The sequence below is a fragment of the Cyprinus carpio genome, chromosome A15, assembly GCF_018340385.1.
Source record: "Cyprinus carpio isolate SPL01 chromosome A15, ASM1834038v1, whole genome shotgun sequence".
Lineage (NCBI taxonomy): Eukaryota > Metazoa > Chordata > Actinopteri > Cypriniformes > Cyprinidae > Cyprinus > Cyprinus carpio.
The window spans coordinates 25,943,911-25,961,995 of record NC_056586.1 but is presented as its reverse complement, the minus strand read 5'-3'; the positions used below and the strand labels follow the sequence as shown (position 1 = coordinate 25,961,995).

At 35.5% G+C, this 18,085-nt stretch overlaps 1 pseudogene; it reads right to left on the bottom strand.

The window, feature by feature from the left end:
• Positions 1-1,736: 1,736 nt before the first annotated feature.
• Positions 1,737-17,757, bottom strand: LOC109104195 (annotated as a pseudogene).
• Between the last annotated feature and the right edge of the window lie 328 nt (positions 17,758-18,085).

Below are 18,085 nucleotides of genomic sequence, written 5' to 3'. Positions count from 1 at the left end.
TGGCGAACAGTATTTTTGTAGTGTCCATACCTGGCCAGTAACTATAAACTGAAACAAGACTATGAAAACTAGAAACTGAAACAAGACTATGAAAACTAGAAACTGAAACAAGACTATGGAAACAAACACGGAATGGCTTGCTATCGCTAGGAGAGGGACATGTGCAGAACAATACTCGGCAGTGTGTGAAAGGAAGTCCAATGCTTATAAAGCGTGTCTGATTGATTGTGCTGTGTGTGTGTGATAGGTCTCAGGTGCATGGTGTGATTGTTATCAGGTGAATGTGATTGGTGCAATGGAGCATGGGAAATGTAGTCCAGGGTGTACTGTGTGTGAGAGTCTGTGTGGTGGATGATGACCTCTGGTGGTGAATGAACGACAGTTCAGTGACCGGATTCATTCATTCATTCATTCATTCATGCATTCATTCATTCATGCATTCATGCATTCATTCATTCATTCATGCATTCATGCATTCATTCATTCATTCATTCATTCATTCATTCATTCATTCATTCATTCATTTTTCCCATAGCATTTGTAAATGTAAAAAAGAGCATTAGGTATAAGAGCATTACATATATGAAAAGTATATGAACAAGTAAGCTTGTAATTACTGTATAATTTCAGTTAAAATCATTTGTAGATTTTTAAAAAAGTGCATGATCAAATGAATCGAAAGTTTAATGACATTTGTAAGCATTAACTTTTGATCCGTTAAGCATTATATAATATTTGTTAATGATTTATGATTGAAGCTTTTAATAAATGTAAACCATCTGTCAAATAATTTGAAGACTTTTTAAAAAGAACATGATCATGAATTGAAAGTTGAATGACATTTGCAAGCATTTCAAATGACATTAAATAATGATCTGTTAATCATTAGGTAATGTTTAAAAAGTACATTAGTAAGCATTAACAAGCATGTTATCTCACATTTCTAGCTATGTGAATTTATATTATCTAATGATCTGTTAAGCATTATATAATGTTTGTTAATGATTTTTTTTTTACTATGGCCCTGTATGACGTCATAAAGTGTGAAATTTCTTGTATGGGCACTTCTCCTGGAAGAGTGTGCGCACACAGCAACCAGAGCGAGAGCAAGAGCAGCCTATCAACATGCTTCATTCGGGTTAGGGAAGTCATCAGCAGCGCTGCACAGGAGTTGCTTGAGAAGGATTTGTCATTTTGTATCTAGACCACAAAATAAACAATGTCACTAAAGACATTGTTTTTGGTTGTGAGGGAAAGATAATCTTGTTTAGCTTCACAAAGAACCCAGTGTTAAGGGAATAGTTGGTTTCTCCAGGGCAGCAACGAAGTTGTGCAAGTGTGTTTGTTTGTTCCCAGCATTTTGGTGACAAATGTTTTTATAAACAAATCAAATAAAATTTAAGTCAGTAAAGTTTTTGTTCCTGTTGTATGTCGATGTCACAGCTTGCAGACAAAATTATCTGCCTACATCTGTGTTCTTTAATTTACACATTCTGAGTGCATCAACCACAGAACATTCCACTCCCGTCAGGACTTATGAAACTGCAGTCTCGCACCAATTTTTCCTGTTTTGTTAATCTGGCCTTTACTGTGATTACTGAACATTTACTTTACAAGCAGATTTTAGTCCAAACATTTACACCAAAGGACAGGCTTACCATGGACAAAGATGTGTGAGACTGTCAGAGAGATGATCTTACCACAGTTTCTCCAGTTTACAGTGAGAATCTTGAAGTGCAGCACAGAGAAGCTTTATGTCCAAGTCTCGTAGTTTATTCTCGGACAGATCCAGTTCTCTCAGGTGTGAAGGATTTGATCTCAGAGCTGAAGCCAGAGCAGCACAACCTTCACCTGTGATTCCACAATCTCTCAACCTGTACAGAGATGAAAATGGTTCTTGTAAACACTATGAACTGAAAAATAAATAACAATAAATAACTTATTTTTTAAAGAAAATTTATTATTAAATAATATTAAATTAAATTGGTCTAAAGTGTCAGTAAATAAATTTATATTACAATATGTATTAATAATACTATTATTTTAAATGATACTCTTTTGAAATATCCATTCATATGTATCAATGATAAAAAATGTTTCTTGAGCAGCAAATCAGAAGATTAAAACAATCTTACCATCTCTGAACAGTATGAAACACTGTACAGAAAACATGAAAATACTGACCACTAAACTCTGGAAAACACTCGCAGCACTGATGATTTATGAGCTTTTAGAATTTCTTAATGTTTTTAACAGTGAAGTGATTGTTCTCAGTGATACTTACTGAACTGAACTGGACTTTAATCACAGGCAGCAGCTTCTGAAGAACCTTCATATTATCAGCTTTATTGTTTCCTCCAACAAATTTATTAAGATCAAACTTATCCAGCTTCTTCTTTGATGTCAACAACACAAAAACTACAGCTGACCACTGAGATGAGGAGAGATTGGCTTCACTTATTCTTCCAGATCTCAGATATTGCTGTATTTCCTCCACTAGTGAACGATCACCCAGTTCATTTAGACAGTGGAACAGATTGATGGATTTTTCTGGAGAGTCAATGGTCCTGATCTTTTTCTTTATGTACTTAACGGTTTTCTGATTTTTGTCTTATTTTTTTTTTGTTTGTTTGTTTAGTCATTGTATGTGAGAGTTGTTTCTTGTCTGTTTCATTAGTCTTTGTAGAAGAACCTGATGAGACCAGATGTCCATTTTTACTCTGTAGAGCCTCATTCACAGCTCTCTGATGCAGAGCAGATAATGAAATATGTTCTGGTGAATTGAGCTGAAACCAGTCCTTAACTCCAAAACACAAACACTGTCTGGGGATTTGGTGAAACACATTTCTGTTGTGGTTTGTACAGGAGAGGTGCACATACAGAGCTGCTATATGTTCCTGAACACTCAGATGAACAAAGCAGAAGACTTTTCCCTGATACAAGCCAAACTCCTCTCTGAAGATCTGAGTGCACAATCCTGAGTACACTGATGCTTCTGTCACATCAATGCCACACTCTCTCAGGTCTTCCTCATAGAAGATCAGGTTGCCTCTATCCAGCTGCTCATATGCCAGTTTCCCTAGTTTGAAAATCATCTCTTTGTCTTTGCTCTTCTTCTCATTGTACTTTGTGTCTTTGATGTTAATCTGTGTCGTCAGGAAGTGTGTGTACATTTGAGTGAGAGTCTTGGGAATCTCTCCACTCTCTGCTCGACTCAACATCTTCTCCAGAACAGCGGCTGAGATCCAGCAGAACACTGGGATGTGGCACATGATGAAGAGGCTCCTTGATGACTTCAGGTGTGAGATGATTCTGTTGGCCAGTCTCCGATCACTGATTCTCTTCCTGAAGTATTCCTCCTTCTGTGGATCATTGAAGCCTCGTACCTCTGTCACTCGATGGACACACTCAGAGGGGACGAGATCAGCTGCTGCTGGTCTGGAGGTGATCCAGATGAGAGCAGAGGGAAGCAGATTCCCCACAATGAGGTTCGTCAGCAGCACGTCCACTGATGTCTCTTTGGTCACATCCTGTAGAGTCTCATTGCTTTGAAAGTTTAAGGGAAGACGGCACTCGTCCAGACCATCAAAGATGAACAACATTTTATATTCATCACTGGATATTTCCATATCTTTTGTTTCAGGGAAAAAGTCATGAAGAAGATCTGAAAGACTGAGTGTTTTGTCCTTCATCAGATTGATCTCTCTGAAAGGAAGTGGAAATATGAGCTGGACGTCCTGATTCTCTTTCCCTTCAGCCCAGTCCTGGATGAACTTCTGCACAGAGACTGTTTTCCAATGCACAGCGACTCCCTTTGTCAGCACAGTTCTGATGGGTTTGTCTTGTCCAGGTAAAGGTCTAAAGATGTCACTACATTTGATCGGTGTGTCCTCTGTTGCTGATCTCCTGGATTGTGTCTCAATCTGTCTCACCTCGTGCTCGTTACTGATCTCTCCACTCTCACTCTCTGTGATGTAGAGCTCTGTGTAGATCTTATTCAGGAGTGTTGGGTTTCCCTGCGTCGCTGTTCCCTCATACAGACACTCAAATTTCTTCTTCAGATTTGATCTAAATGTGTTGAGGACTTCATGGCTGTAAAATTCAAATACTAAATTTTTTACAAAAAGATAAAAAAATAAAATGTATAGAATATTTGTTTTCTGTATTATGAGACACTGGACATTATTATAATATAGGTTTATGAAATGTTATTAGGTTTATGAAAAGTTAATAATGAATTCTAAACAAATTCCTCAGGAATTGGAATTTAAATTATTTATCACTGAGACCAGGCTAAATGTTGGTGACATGTATGCACTTGGAGAACTCCCTTTAGGTATGATTTTAGGAAAATATTGTGTGTTATGGTGTGTCATTTCATTGTTATGACAACGATACCAATTGTATCAACCTTGTAAGTCGCACTCTGTCCCACTTATTTGGAAAGACTGTTGGCCTGCTTGGATGAGGTTAAGGAATAGATGTCTTTAATATTTTTTTAACTTAAATGAGGTAATGATTTTTGGTCCCTCTGAATCAGGTGACCTGGCCAAAATTAATCTGGGAACACAGAGCCCCTTTAGGAAACATCTGGTTAAAAATGTGGGTGTGGTTTGTGATAGTGCTCTACAGTTAGATGAAATGTCAAAATGAGTATCTTTCAACTGAGAATGATCTCTAGGATTAAGCCCTTTTATCCTTTATTTAGAAAAGGTTATTCATGCGTTTACCTTCACTCTATTAGACTACTGCTACACAATCGATTTTGGTGCTCAAAATAAAATCTTAGACAGATTATAGTTGGTCCAAAACACTGCCACAAGGTTGTCGACTGGTACCCGAAAATATATTCACATTACACCTGTTATGATAACCGCACAGGCTGCCAGTTTGTTTTAGAATGAATTGTAAGATTTTAATTGCATTATACAGCCCTGCCATATATTGCTGAACTGATTCAAGTTTGAGTACTTCGCTCTTATACGCATAATATGTTACTCGTTCCTGGGACTAAATTTAAGTCTAGAGGTGACCACGCTTTTGCGGTAGCTGCTCCTAGGCTATGGAATAATATAACGGATTATAATAGACAATCTTCAACCTTTGGTGAACTCCAAAGGAAAAATTAGACAGACGTCACATAGGGCTAAATATGTAGCATTTTAATAAAACTGTTAACGTTACGGCAGCGGGGAATTTGAATGTGCATGATTATTGTTATTTTATTTAATCTGTGTTATTTTAATGTTTTGTTTTTTTGACCTAAAATATAGAGACATCGATTGATGTGTCTGCATTCAAGCATTTCAGTGGGCTTAAATAGATCACTGTTTACAGCAGATTGAGTTCATAAAAAACGGACAGTTTTGACCTAAATATGATTTTCAGTTCTTGATTTTTTTGATTTTCAATCCTAAAATTCGACATTAGTAACTTACTGTTAGCAGCATCAGTAGCATGCGCGCTCACAGGATCTCCTGGTTCTTAATTGTGAATTCAGCTCACTGGAGACTCACACTAAATGGTTCATTTGAATCAGTGAGTTGTCGACTCGAGAACAGCTGCAATTGGATCATTCTAATTCATGAATGAATCGTTTGGTGCGATTTGCGATCCGATTTAAAAGGTTCATTGAAAAGAATCAGTTCGTTCATGCATCAGACACCGCTTCTGCGTGTCGGAGCATGTGATATATTATAAGGAGTAATGATATGTTTTATGAAATGTAGTGAAGTAAAAAGTACGATCTTATGCTTTGAAATGTAGTGAAGTAAAAGTTACTCAAAATTAACTACTCCAGTAAAGTACAGATACTTGAAAAATGTACTTAAGTACAGTAACGAAGTAAAGCTACTCTGTTACTGACCACCACTGGTAATACTTGCATTGTTAGGATGAAGAAGCAACAGTTGTGAAAGTTAGGCTCATGTAATCAACCACAAAGGTTAAAAATAGGTGAAGAGAGCATGTTGCAACATCAAGTAGAGATGGGATAGACTAAGACTAACTTGAAGAAGAGGAAGAGTGCTAGGCAAAGAGAGCAGCATAAGTGACAGAGGAAGGACATTCGTCTTATTAGACATGAGTCACAGACATGTGTGTAACTGGAATTCCCCAAAAAGAAGTATAAAAGGTCTGCATTAAGCATGAAGGACACCTGATAACCTATCGAGGGGAGCTTAACAGCATCTCAAATATTGCTGTTTAGAGTTTAAGTTTAGAACTCATGGCTAAGCTGATTTTGTTTTTGCATTAACTGCTTTGTATTGCAACCAACAAAATAAGAGATTGTGATTAATTGTTATGATTACCTCCTGTGAGATTTTACTTAAAAACTACAAACTCAGCCTCATACAAGAACAACCACAAGGGAGTCTTGTATGTAATACCTGAAGGACTTCAACCTGTGAGTGGGTGAGTACTTAATGGTTTAGGCTAGATTTGGATTTGGTAAGGATTTGACTATCCTTACCTTACTTACAATAATCACAGTGTTAAAGGAGTTAGATGAAAAAGACCCACCGTATAACAAAATGCAAATGTTCCTTTTAACTTCAAGTGTCTTTATATTGATTCTTAAACCGCAAAAGCAATCTTTTAGTCTATGTTGTTTTCAATTGATGTGCCTCCTGTCCTGCTGTCAGTTGTGGTGCTTCCTATCCAATAAATGTTTTATGTAATAAAAAGCTTTATGCTTTGTTACTTCTAATAAGAAACAAATTCTCACACTAAGAGTAAGAGATCCTGTTATACACAATTAATGGATGAGGCGCAAGCATATGGAGGGAAGTTCACCGCAGAGTTCATAACGGTCTCGAGTTATACAGGTAAATGCTATCTACTAGGGGTGCACGATAAATATCGGCTAATAATTAATACGCATCTCGTCAGTAAAGCCGGTTCTCTAATCAGCTGTAAATTCCATCAGGTGCGTGATTTCACATAGAGCAGCTGTTACTACACAGAGCTGTTGTTAACTGACAAGCTGCGCAAATCCTTGTTTATTATCAGCGTGTGTGTAGTAACAGCTGCTCTATGTGAAACTGATATACCTTCAAATATATATACCTACTTTTTCTTATTTTTTAATAAAAAAATAAAAATAGCTACAGTTGTGCTCAAAATTATTCATACCCTTGGTAAAAAATGATAAAAGAAGTCTTTGAAAATAAATCTTTATCTTTAATCTTTTTGATCTTTTATATTAAAAATGTACAAAAATCTAACATTTCACTGGAGAATAAGAATTTAAAATCGGGGGGATATCTCCTAATAAAATATATGTTTTTTTCTCTAATATATGTTGACCACAATTAATAATACCCTTTATTCAATACTTTTTGCATAATCCATTTGCCAAGATAACAGCTCTGAGTCTTCACCTATAAGGCTTGATGAGTTTGGAAAACATATGACAAGATATCAAAGACCATAATCACTCCTGATTCTTCAGATTCCCAGCTCTATGTTGGTACTTCATCTCTTCATTTTCTATAGGGTTCCAGGACTGTAATGGCATTGCATGTTTGTTTGTTTTTTTTTCATGATGCCATCTATCTGAATTATCTATATTCAGGATCTCTGGCAGAAAAATAGGCCCACAGCATTAAAGATACAGCAGTATATTTCATTGTACAAATGTGGTACATTTTTACTCCCGTGTTCACCAAACCCATCTTGAGTGTTTGCTGCTAAAAATCTAATTTTCTTTAGATTTATCTAACCATAAAAGCCAGTCCTGTTTGAAGTTCCATAAATTGTCTGGCACTATGCTGGAGTTTGTTTTTGGCAGAGAATGTTTTCTATTCTTGTTCTCTTTTTTTTTTATTGAAACCATCCCAAACAACGGTGATGTTAGTACTGTTTGATCATTTTTTAAGGTTTTCTGACCCTGAGACTCATCTATTTCCTGCAATTCTCCAGCTGTGGTCCTTGGAGAGTCTTTAGTCACTCAAACTCTCCTCCTCACCGTGCTTTAGGACAATATTACAGGCACACATCCTCTTACAGGCAGATATGTAGCATTTACTGTTGATTGGAACTTGGTAGAAATGGTAAAAATTGGTAGAAATGGGAATTTTCAATGCTTTAGCTCTTTTTATACAGCCACTTTCTATTTTGTGAAGTTCAACAATTTGTTGCTGCACATCAGGACTATATTCTTTGGTTTTACTCTGTGATGGATGATTAAAGGAATTTGGCCTTTATGTTCCTCATATTTATATTCCTGTGAAACAGGAAGCCATGGCTGGATAATTTTTTTATACTCACCCTGGTGTGCTAAAAATAAAATACAAAATATATATATACTTCAGAGATATTTTAATAAGAAGAATATCTAGGAGTACCAATAATTGTGGCCATTGTGTATTAGAGAAAAATATTTAATTGCATAATGTGATTTTCCCCCATTTTCACTTTTTCTTCAATTTAAGTTTAGATTTTTTTTTTTTAATAAAAGATCAAAATGGATAAACAATGAAGACTTATTTTCACAGCCTTCTTTGATCATATTTACCAAGGGTATGAATCATTTTGTATAACTGTATATCGAGATATATATTGTTGAAATAAAATTGTGATATGAAATACAGTACATCACATGTGTGGGTTGTGAAATATCATATGTGGTATGAAATAAAATTACTCATACCGTGAAATAAGATGTTGGTGATATCCCTGACCCCAATTTCGGGGTAATGATCTAAAACAAAGACAGAATAAAGTAAAATGTTTAATTGTTGTATTCATAGAAGTTCAACAGTCAAAAACGCTTATGAGATTTTGTTTTCAACTGCTGATAAAAAAACAAACAAACTGTAAATTGAAAACTGATTCAAAATTGAACTAACTGCTTTCCATACATTTCAAACCGATTTGAAAAAAAATTGTGTGTCAAAGTTGCATAAAAACAAATGCACTGATTGTGGAGGCAGTTTCACATCAAAATACCACAGAATTTACATAGCTGGAATGATCAACTGTTTAACTGCCCAATATCCAATATAAATATCCATCAGCTGCGTGTAGTCTGGGCCTGATGACATACTGCAACAGCTGGGGCAAGGCATTGGTTCTTGGGCTGCCCACGGGACCCAACTGCTAAAAATCCCTCGCGGGATGAGATGACGAGGAGAGGTTTTCATCTTTCGCCTAGCGAGGCCGGGCCTGTGGTCCCACGGTCTAAGAACATTACACGGGAGACCCCGTCTTGGTCGCGGGGTCACATCTTTAAATGTTATGTGTAGAAATGTTTGAAATGGAGTCAACACAAGAAGTTAGGAGAGCCAGAAATTAACCGGAAGCTTCTGTTTACGCAGCCAAAAGTTGTAAGCAATGCAGTTAGTCTGGCAGACATTTGGAAACAATTCTCATTTGATCACTGAAAAAAAAAGTAGAAAGAGCATATGTTGTCTTTCCTGGATATACTCGTCAAAATTCATGGTACGTTTTAGATTTGAGCATTCACACGCACATCTAGTGCAATGCCGTCAGCCAGATGGAGGCTCTGAACTGAGTGCTAAATGGAAGTTTTATGAGATTTGTCCGGATAAATTATTCCATTCTTTTGTTTCACATCACAATTTGTACAGACACTGTCCCCAACTTTTTTTTTGGAATCGGGTTGGTATAAAAAAACAATTCATATGCACATGGGATTTTGAGTGTGTTTTTTGTAGGTTTAAATGGGGCGAATTCTAAGGATGGTGATTGTTATACCTGAAATTCGTGTTGATGGACCTGTAGATTCTCTACACCACAGAGCAGGCTGTGCAAAGTTGTTGGTCTCTTTCGTTGGTAATGAACTAAAAGAAAAGACAGAATGAATTAAATTGTTTAAATTATTGTATTCATGTTCCTTCTTCAAAAAAAAATACTCATTGAACTTTCTATTTACATCATTTGACACAGACAATGTAAAATGAAACCAAGTGGCTTTCACGTTGTGTATCTCTTTGATACAACTGTCTTATTTAAAAAAAAAAAAAAAACTAAAGATTAAAGACCGTTTAAGATAAAGAAATGTTATACCTGAGAATTTGTGGATTAGCCAGAGACAAGTCCACTCCTCATAGACAACATGACTTGGAAATCGGGTTCTGATCTCTTCGCTGAAACTGAACTATAACCAAAACAGAATAACGATAATGTAAATTCTTGTTCTGATATTGAATTCACCAATCAAAAAAATCAAAACTGAAACTAAGTGATTTCATGCTATGTCTATTGCACTTGCCAAAAGGAGTAAGGTGAAACCTGGCATTATGTGTGTGCATTTTGCGTGGTGCTGCGTGAGCAGTTCAGTCTCTCCATGAGAGTGTGCGAGAGCACTGCAATGTCACTGGCCCAGAATAAAAAAAGAAATGCAATTATAAAAAACTTGAGGGACGATGTGGACCACTGACTCGATTGTGTAAGATGACACTTCCTGTGTCAACGTTCCGGCATGCAGCTCAACTTATAGACAGACGCTGATGTGTGGTGATTTGAAGCTATTTAGGTTATTTGAGAGAGAAAGAGGGGGGAGAGCGTGACAGTGATCATTCACTCACGCTGTTTGTGAAACTACGTCTCACACAGATTTCAAATTACTTCATAAGGATTTTAATGAAGAAATAGGACAGGTAGAGGACATCTCACCTTCAGAATTATAATATTTTCACATGTGCAGGACAGAGACTCGGAGGTCATGCCAAAAACTATCACGGACAGCGTAATCAGCTTAGATATCGGGCTTATTAGAGGACGCCATGATTCAACACTATACCAAACAGCTATATCGGCCGATAGTGATCGGCCAGCCGATCCATCGGAGCACCCCTACTTCATATTAAATTATAAAAACGATTATATATACAGATTTTAAGTGTATTGCGTATTACGACGTTCTAAGATATATATGTTGTGTATACCTTGGGTACACCACTGTTGTTGCTTTGCACGAGCCGTCATCTACTGTCATTGTAGTTTCCTCTTTTTTTAAAAAAAAAAAAAATGGGATTCATACTGTTGCGTAAAAATTTGTGATTCTTTGTAATAGCGTTCATTATCACTCTGTCATTTAAACGCCGCTTAATTAAAAGTTATTTCCTCGTTAATCTTTATAGTGCGGATGCAGTGGGCCTCGCATGCGTTTAAAAACTGCGGTGGCGCTAGTTGCGGTTGTTTTAACCAGTGTTTATATACCGCCTTATAAAAAAACAAAAACAGGTTTTTGTGTGTGGTGCTTTGTGTTTTTAGCATCGGTTTCTGTCATATTATTAAACCTAAATCATATTTAAAACTCTGTTATTCTGGATGTTAACTGCACACATATTTAGTCTATTTAGTTCTGAGTACCTATTTGTTAAATATATATTTTGTGACTGGATAATATTAAACCCCTTATTTTCCTTAGGACTTACACAAGTGAATATCATCACGCTAGGCATACTTCACCTTAAAATACAAACACCAATTATCTATAAATTTGTTGACGGCGGTGTGGTTTCTGTGCGTGTGTGGTCAATGGTTGCCATCTAAGGACAGATTATACCTATAGAATCGATGTTGATGGACCTGTTCGATATGTCTCTCCTCTCAGCATAGAGGCTGGCTTGTAGCACAGCTTGTTCTGGTTTCTTTCGTGGGTCAATGAACTCAAAGAAACGACGAAGATAAGGAAATTGGTTTAAGTATAGTATCATGTTTATTCGTTCAAAAAAAAACAATCAGAAGACTGATGACACTTTTCATTACATCTCTATGAGCAACTGTGGGGGGAAAAAAAGATTTACCGACGTTAAGATAAAGAAGAAATGTCTATCACCCCCCCCCTGACCAATTCTTGTGGATTAGCCATAGACTAAGTCAATACATCCAAATACGGACCACCCATGACCCAGAAAACACCATCCCCACCCCCCCCCCGTCTGCTGCTGTATTCTTCTGCTGAACGCAAATATACAAACGACACAGAATAAACGATAATGTAAATTATTGTATTGATATTAATTCACCAATCAAAAACACTAATGAGCTTTTCATGTCAAAACTGAACTAAGTGCTTTCATAAGGTAAACGTGTCTATCTGCCCAATATCCAATATAAGTACCATCAGTGGTGTAGTCGGGGCCATACGCAACAGAGGGCTGCATTGGGTTTGGGCTCCCGTGGGACCCAACGCAAATCTCGCGGGAGCGGGCGGTTTTATCTTTGCTGCGGGTGGGAGTGGGCGGTCAGAACATTTCACGGGAGACCCGCGGGGAACAGTGGTGTGTAGTAGAAATGGAGTCAACACAAGAAGTTGAGAAGAAAATTAAAGCTGCTGTTTACTTGACAAAAGCAAAGCAATGCAAGTCAGACATCTGGAAACTATTCTTATTTGTCACTGAAAAAAATGAGAAAGAGTGATTTCCTGTCCTCTCAAAATTCACACGTTTTATTTTGAGCATTCCCACATCTAGTGTGCCGTCAGAGAGGTGTATGGAAGTTTATGAGATTTGTAAATTATTCCATTCCTTTTTTACTCACAATTTGTACAGTGTCCCAACTTTTTTGGAATCGGGTTTGTAAAAACAATTATATATACATATTTTGAGTGTGTTTGTTTGTGTAAATGGTGCCTTCTAAGGAAACGTTATACCTGAAATCTTGTTGATGACCTGTAGATATGTCTCTCCACACAGACGCATGGCTGTACACAGCTTGTTCTGGTCTCTTTCGTGGTAATGAACTAAAAGAAAGACAGAATGAATTAAATTGTTTAAATTATTGTATTCATATTCCTTCTTCAAAAAAAAAATACTCATGAACTTTTCATTTACATCATATTGACACAGAAACTGTAAAATGAACCAAGTGCTTTCATCAGTGTATCTCTATGATCAACTGTTAATTTAAAAAAAAAAAAAAATTAAAGATAAAGAACGTTAAGATAAAGAAATGTTATACCTGAAATTTTGTGGATTAGCCATAGACAAGTCACTCCTCATAGACACATGACTGAAATCTGTTTCTGATCTCTTCCGCTGAACTGAACTATAACAAAGACAGAATAACGATAATGTAAATTATTGTATTGATATTAATTCACCAATCAAAAACAATCAAAACTGAACTAAGTGCTTTCATGCTCTGTATATGCACTGCAAACAGAGTAATGTGAACCTGGCATTATGTGTGTGCATTGCGCATGTGCGTGAGCGTTCAGTCTCCATGAGAGTGTACGAGCACTGAATGTCACTGGCAAAAATAAAAAAAGAAATGCAATTTATAAACTTTAGTGACGATGTGACACTGCCTCGATTGTGTAAGAGACAATTCCTGTGTCAACTGTTCAGCATGCAGCTCACTTATAGACAGACGCGATGTGTGGTGATTTGAAGCTATTTAGGTATTTTGAGAGAGAAAGAGAGCGTGCACGTAATGATTCACTCACACTGTTTGTGAAATTACGTCTCACACAAGGTTTTTAAATTACTTTATAAGTTATTTAATGAAGAAATATGAAGGCGAGTACCTCACCTTCAGCATTAAAATTATTTCACACGTGCCAGACAGAGACTCTGCATGTCAGTCCAAACCTCTCACGACAGCGTCATCAGCTAGATATCGGCCTAATTAGAGACCGCCGATCAAACATTCCAACATGATTATCGGCCAATAGTGATCGGCAGCCGATCAATCGGAGCACCCCTACTTCATATTAAAATAAAAACGATTATATATACATATTTTAAGAGTTTGGGTATTATGACGTATAAGGATCTATATTTGCGTAAACCTTGGGTACTCCCACTGTTTGTTGCTTCGCAAGTCTGTAATCTACTGTCACGTAGCTTCCTCTTTAATGGTATCCCATATTGTTGTGTAAAATTTGTGATTCTTTGTAATTGGTTCATTATCACTTCTGTCATTTAACGCCGCTAATAAAAGTTATTTCCTAGTTAATCGTTTAGTGCATGTATGCAGTGGGCCTAGCATGCGTTTAAAAACTGAGGTGTCGCTAGTTGCGGTTTGTTTTAACAGTTGTTTTATAACGCTAATAAAAAAAAACACAATGTTTTTGTGTGTTTTTGTTTGTTTTGGTTTGGTTTTGTTTATGTTTTTTAAACTAAATCTTTTTGCGTTTTTTTTTTCTGTTATTCTGGATGTTAACTTGAACAAATATTTAGTCTGAGTACCTATTTGTTATACATATATTTTGTGACTGGATAATATTAAACCCATTTTTTTCATTAGGACTCCACCACTGAATATCATACTGCTAGGAATAGTTCACATTAAAATAAAAACAATTATATATACATATTTTGTGTGTGTGTGTGTGTGTGTGTCAATGGTGCCTTCTAAGGAAAAGTTATACCTGAAATCTTGTTGATGACCTGTAGATATGTCTCTCCATATAGACGCATGGCTGTACACAGCTTGTTCTGGTTTCTTTCGTGGTAATGAACTAAAAGAAAGACAGAATAAAGGAAATTGTTTAAATTATCGTATTCAATGTTTATTCTTCTAAAAAAAAACAATCATGAACTTTTCATTTACATCTCTTTTGAATTTTGTGTGTGTATGAGCAAATGTGGGGGGTGTTAAGATATAGAGATGTTTTAGATGAAGTTTTGTTGTTTATGAAATTTTGTGGATTAGCCATAGACAAGTCACTCCTCATAGACACATGACTGAATTCTCTGAACTGAACTATAACAAAGACAGAATAACGATAATGTAAATTATTGTATTGATATTAATTCACCAATCAAAAACAATCAATGATGTATTAAGTGCTTTCATTAGGTAAACTTCTCTGATTTGGTAAAATTGTATATATGTTCAATATCGTGTTTTAGTCAGGGCCATACGCAACAGAGGGCTGCATTGGGTTTGGGCTCCCACGGGACCCAACGCAAATCTCGCTGGAGGGGGCGGGTTTTTTTTTTTTTGCTGGTGGGGGTGGTGGGTGGTAAGATTATTTGGGGGGAGAGCGGGGGGGGGTGGTGTTTTGTAGTAGTGGTGTAGTCAAAAGAAGTTGGTTGAGAAGATTAAAGCTGCTGTTCACACAAATATATATATACTTGACAAAAGCAAAGCAATGCAAGTCAGACATCTGGAAACTATTCTCATTTGTCACTGAAAAAAATTAGAAAGAGTGATTTCCTGTCCTCTCAAAATTCACACGTTTTATTTTGAGCATTCCCACATCTAGTGTGCCGTCAGAGAGGTGTATGGACGGATCTTGAAAGAAAGGCGCACAAGTCTGGGACTGCAGTCGGTCAGCAATACACTTTTAGTCTACGACTAGACTCTACGTTATTTATATATATATAGGCTATATATTTTTTTTTTTTTTTTTTTTGCAATTGCCTGTTAAGCAAGCTATTGTGAATGTGAAATTAGTGAGTTTTTTTAAAGCATTCTATTTTGTTTTATTTCGTTTTGTATTTATTTTGTTAAAAAGTATATCTAGCGTATTTTCAAAGTTCTCTGTGTTTATTTAATTAATGTTAAAAGTTATTTCCTAGTTAATCGTTTGGTGCATGTATGCAGTGGGCCGAGCCTGCGTTTAAAAACTGAGGTGTCGCTAGTTGCGGTTTTGTTTTAACGGTTAATGTTTTATAACGCTAATAAAATAAATACCCAATGTTTTTGTGTGTGGTGCTTTGGTTTAGCATCGGTATAAATAATTACTTTATTCATTTATTAATATAAATAAACAAATAAATAAATTATATATATATTTTTGTTTTTATTTTTTTATGGATAATTTTTTTTATTATTTTTTCATTAGTGATTATCATATTGATATGATTATTATATATTAAAATAAAAACAATTATTTTGTGTGTGTGTGTCAATGGTGCCTTCTAAGGAAACGTTATACCTGAAATCTTGTTGATGACCTGTAGATATGTCTCTCCACATAGACACAGGACTGTGCACAGCTTGTTCTGGTTTCTTTCGTGGTAATGAACTAAAAGAAAGACAGAATAAAGGAAATTGTTTAAATTATCGTATTCATGTTTATTCTTCAAAAAAAACAATCATGAACTTTTCATTTACATCTCTATGAGCAACTGTGGGGGAAAAAAGATAAAGAACTTTAAGATAAGGAAACGTTATACCTGAAATCTTGTTGATGACCTGTAGATATGTCACTCCACATAGACATAGGACTGTACACAGCTGGTTCTGATCTCTTTCGTGGTAATGAACTAAAAGAAAGACAGAATAAAGGAATCTGTTTAAATTATCGTATTCATGTTTATTCTTTAAAAAAAAAAAAAAAAAAACAATCATGAACTTTTCATTTACATCTCTATGAGCAACTGTGGGGGAAAAAAGATAAAGAACGTTAAGATAAAGAAATGTTATACCTGAAATTTTGTGGATTAGCCATAGACAAGTCACTCCTCATAGACACATGACTGAAATCTGGTTCTGATCTCTTCCGCTGAACTGAACTATAACAAACAGATAATAATAGATAGTATTATCTTAATTTGTATTACTGTACTCATTAATATATTCATAATTTAAAAACACTCATGATCTTCTGATTTAGACTATTCTTTACTTGGCTGGAACAGCAGCTACGCTAATTATGTCTCTATTTGTTTCTCTGTTTCTGCTGGGATTTACATCCTGTGGTAACTAGGATTTACACAAGCTCCAGTCTGCATCCAGAACACCTGAGAAGAGATGATGCCAACCCCTCAGAAGATCTCAGATGATGCTAACCCAGAGAAAACATACAGAGCTACTACATTTTTTTGTTATTTTTTTTTTTTAATTGTTGTTGTTAGTGTTGTTAGTCTTTTTTTTTTTTGTGTTTTTTTTTTTTTTCTGAACATTTCTGCTGTATGCACATAAACTGACAGTCACCACTGATAAACTACTACTAAATATTGTAGAAACTTAATTTTCTGTAAAGTTGCTTTGCAATGATTTGTATCGTAAAAAGTGCTATACAAATAAACTTGAATTGAATTGAATTGAATTGAATTGAATATTTTGATACAAAAACTGAAGTGCTTTCATAAATGTATTATAAAAACCTGATATTAATACCATAACACCAGGAAATTATACCAGAAATAAATTGTGATACCATAATACCAGAAAAAAGTAATAATATATATATATATTTACATTAAACACTTATATTTTAATTTACATCTTGAATTAAAAAAAAAAATGAAAATGCTTTTAAAGATACTTTTTGCTTACTTAATATGAATACTCTAATACCAGGAATACTTCATATAAAAACACAAATTATAATTATGTCAATGATGTCTTCTAAAGAAATGTTATACCTGAAATACTGTGGATAATCCATAGATCTGTCACTGCACATGAATTAATTCTGGTTCTGATCTCTTCTGGTGTACTGGACCATAACAAAGAGAGATTCAAGATATTATTAATAATAAAAAACTGTACTCATTCAATTATACATAATTAAAACACTTATGATCTTTTCATTTGCATCTTGATACAAAAAAAAAAAAAATGAACAAAGTGATATAATCAAATACATCAAAAAAGGAAGACTTCCTTACCTGTAAATATGAATGCGGAAGTCACCTGCCAAGCGTCTTGATACGTGAGCACTCACCTTGATTAACATTTAATTAAATACTAGTTCAAAAAACCTGCGCGTGCATTGCTTTTATAACTGTTCCAATAAAATTTATATTCCGTTCCAATAAAATTTATATTGGCGAAGCATCAACTGAACTTTTACTCTCACTTTACCTGTGACGCCCACGATGACGTAGACACGTACATTTCAGACGCGATTCTTCTTCCTCTTGGTTTTGAACGGCGGCTGGAAACCAACGTAAATAGGTGCATTACCGCCCCCTGTTGCTATTTATTTCACTTGAGCATTAAATTAAAACCTTAAAATTGAATTGAATTTTATTTTTCCTTATTTCTTCTATCATTTTTCCTCTTCCTTGTTCGTATATTTCTACATTCAAGAAATAGGCCTACATGAAGTATTGTTTCTTCACCATGACATCGTTCACATTACCTGTTTGGATGTTTCCCTATTATTTTAAGTGTGCTATTAAAATTTTAGTGCCCTAACAATATTCTG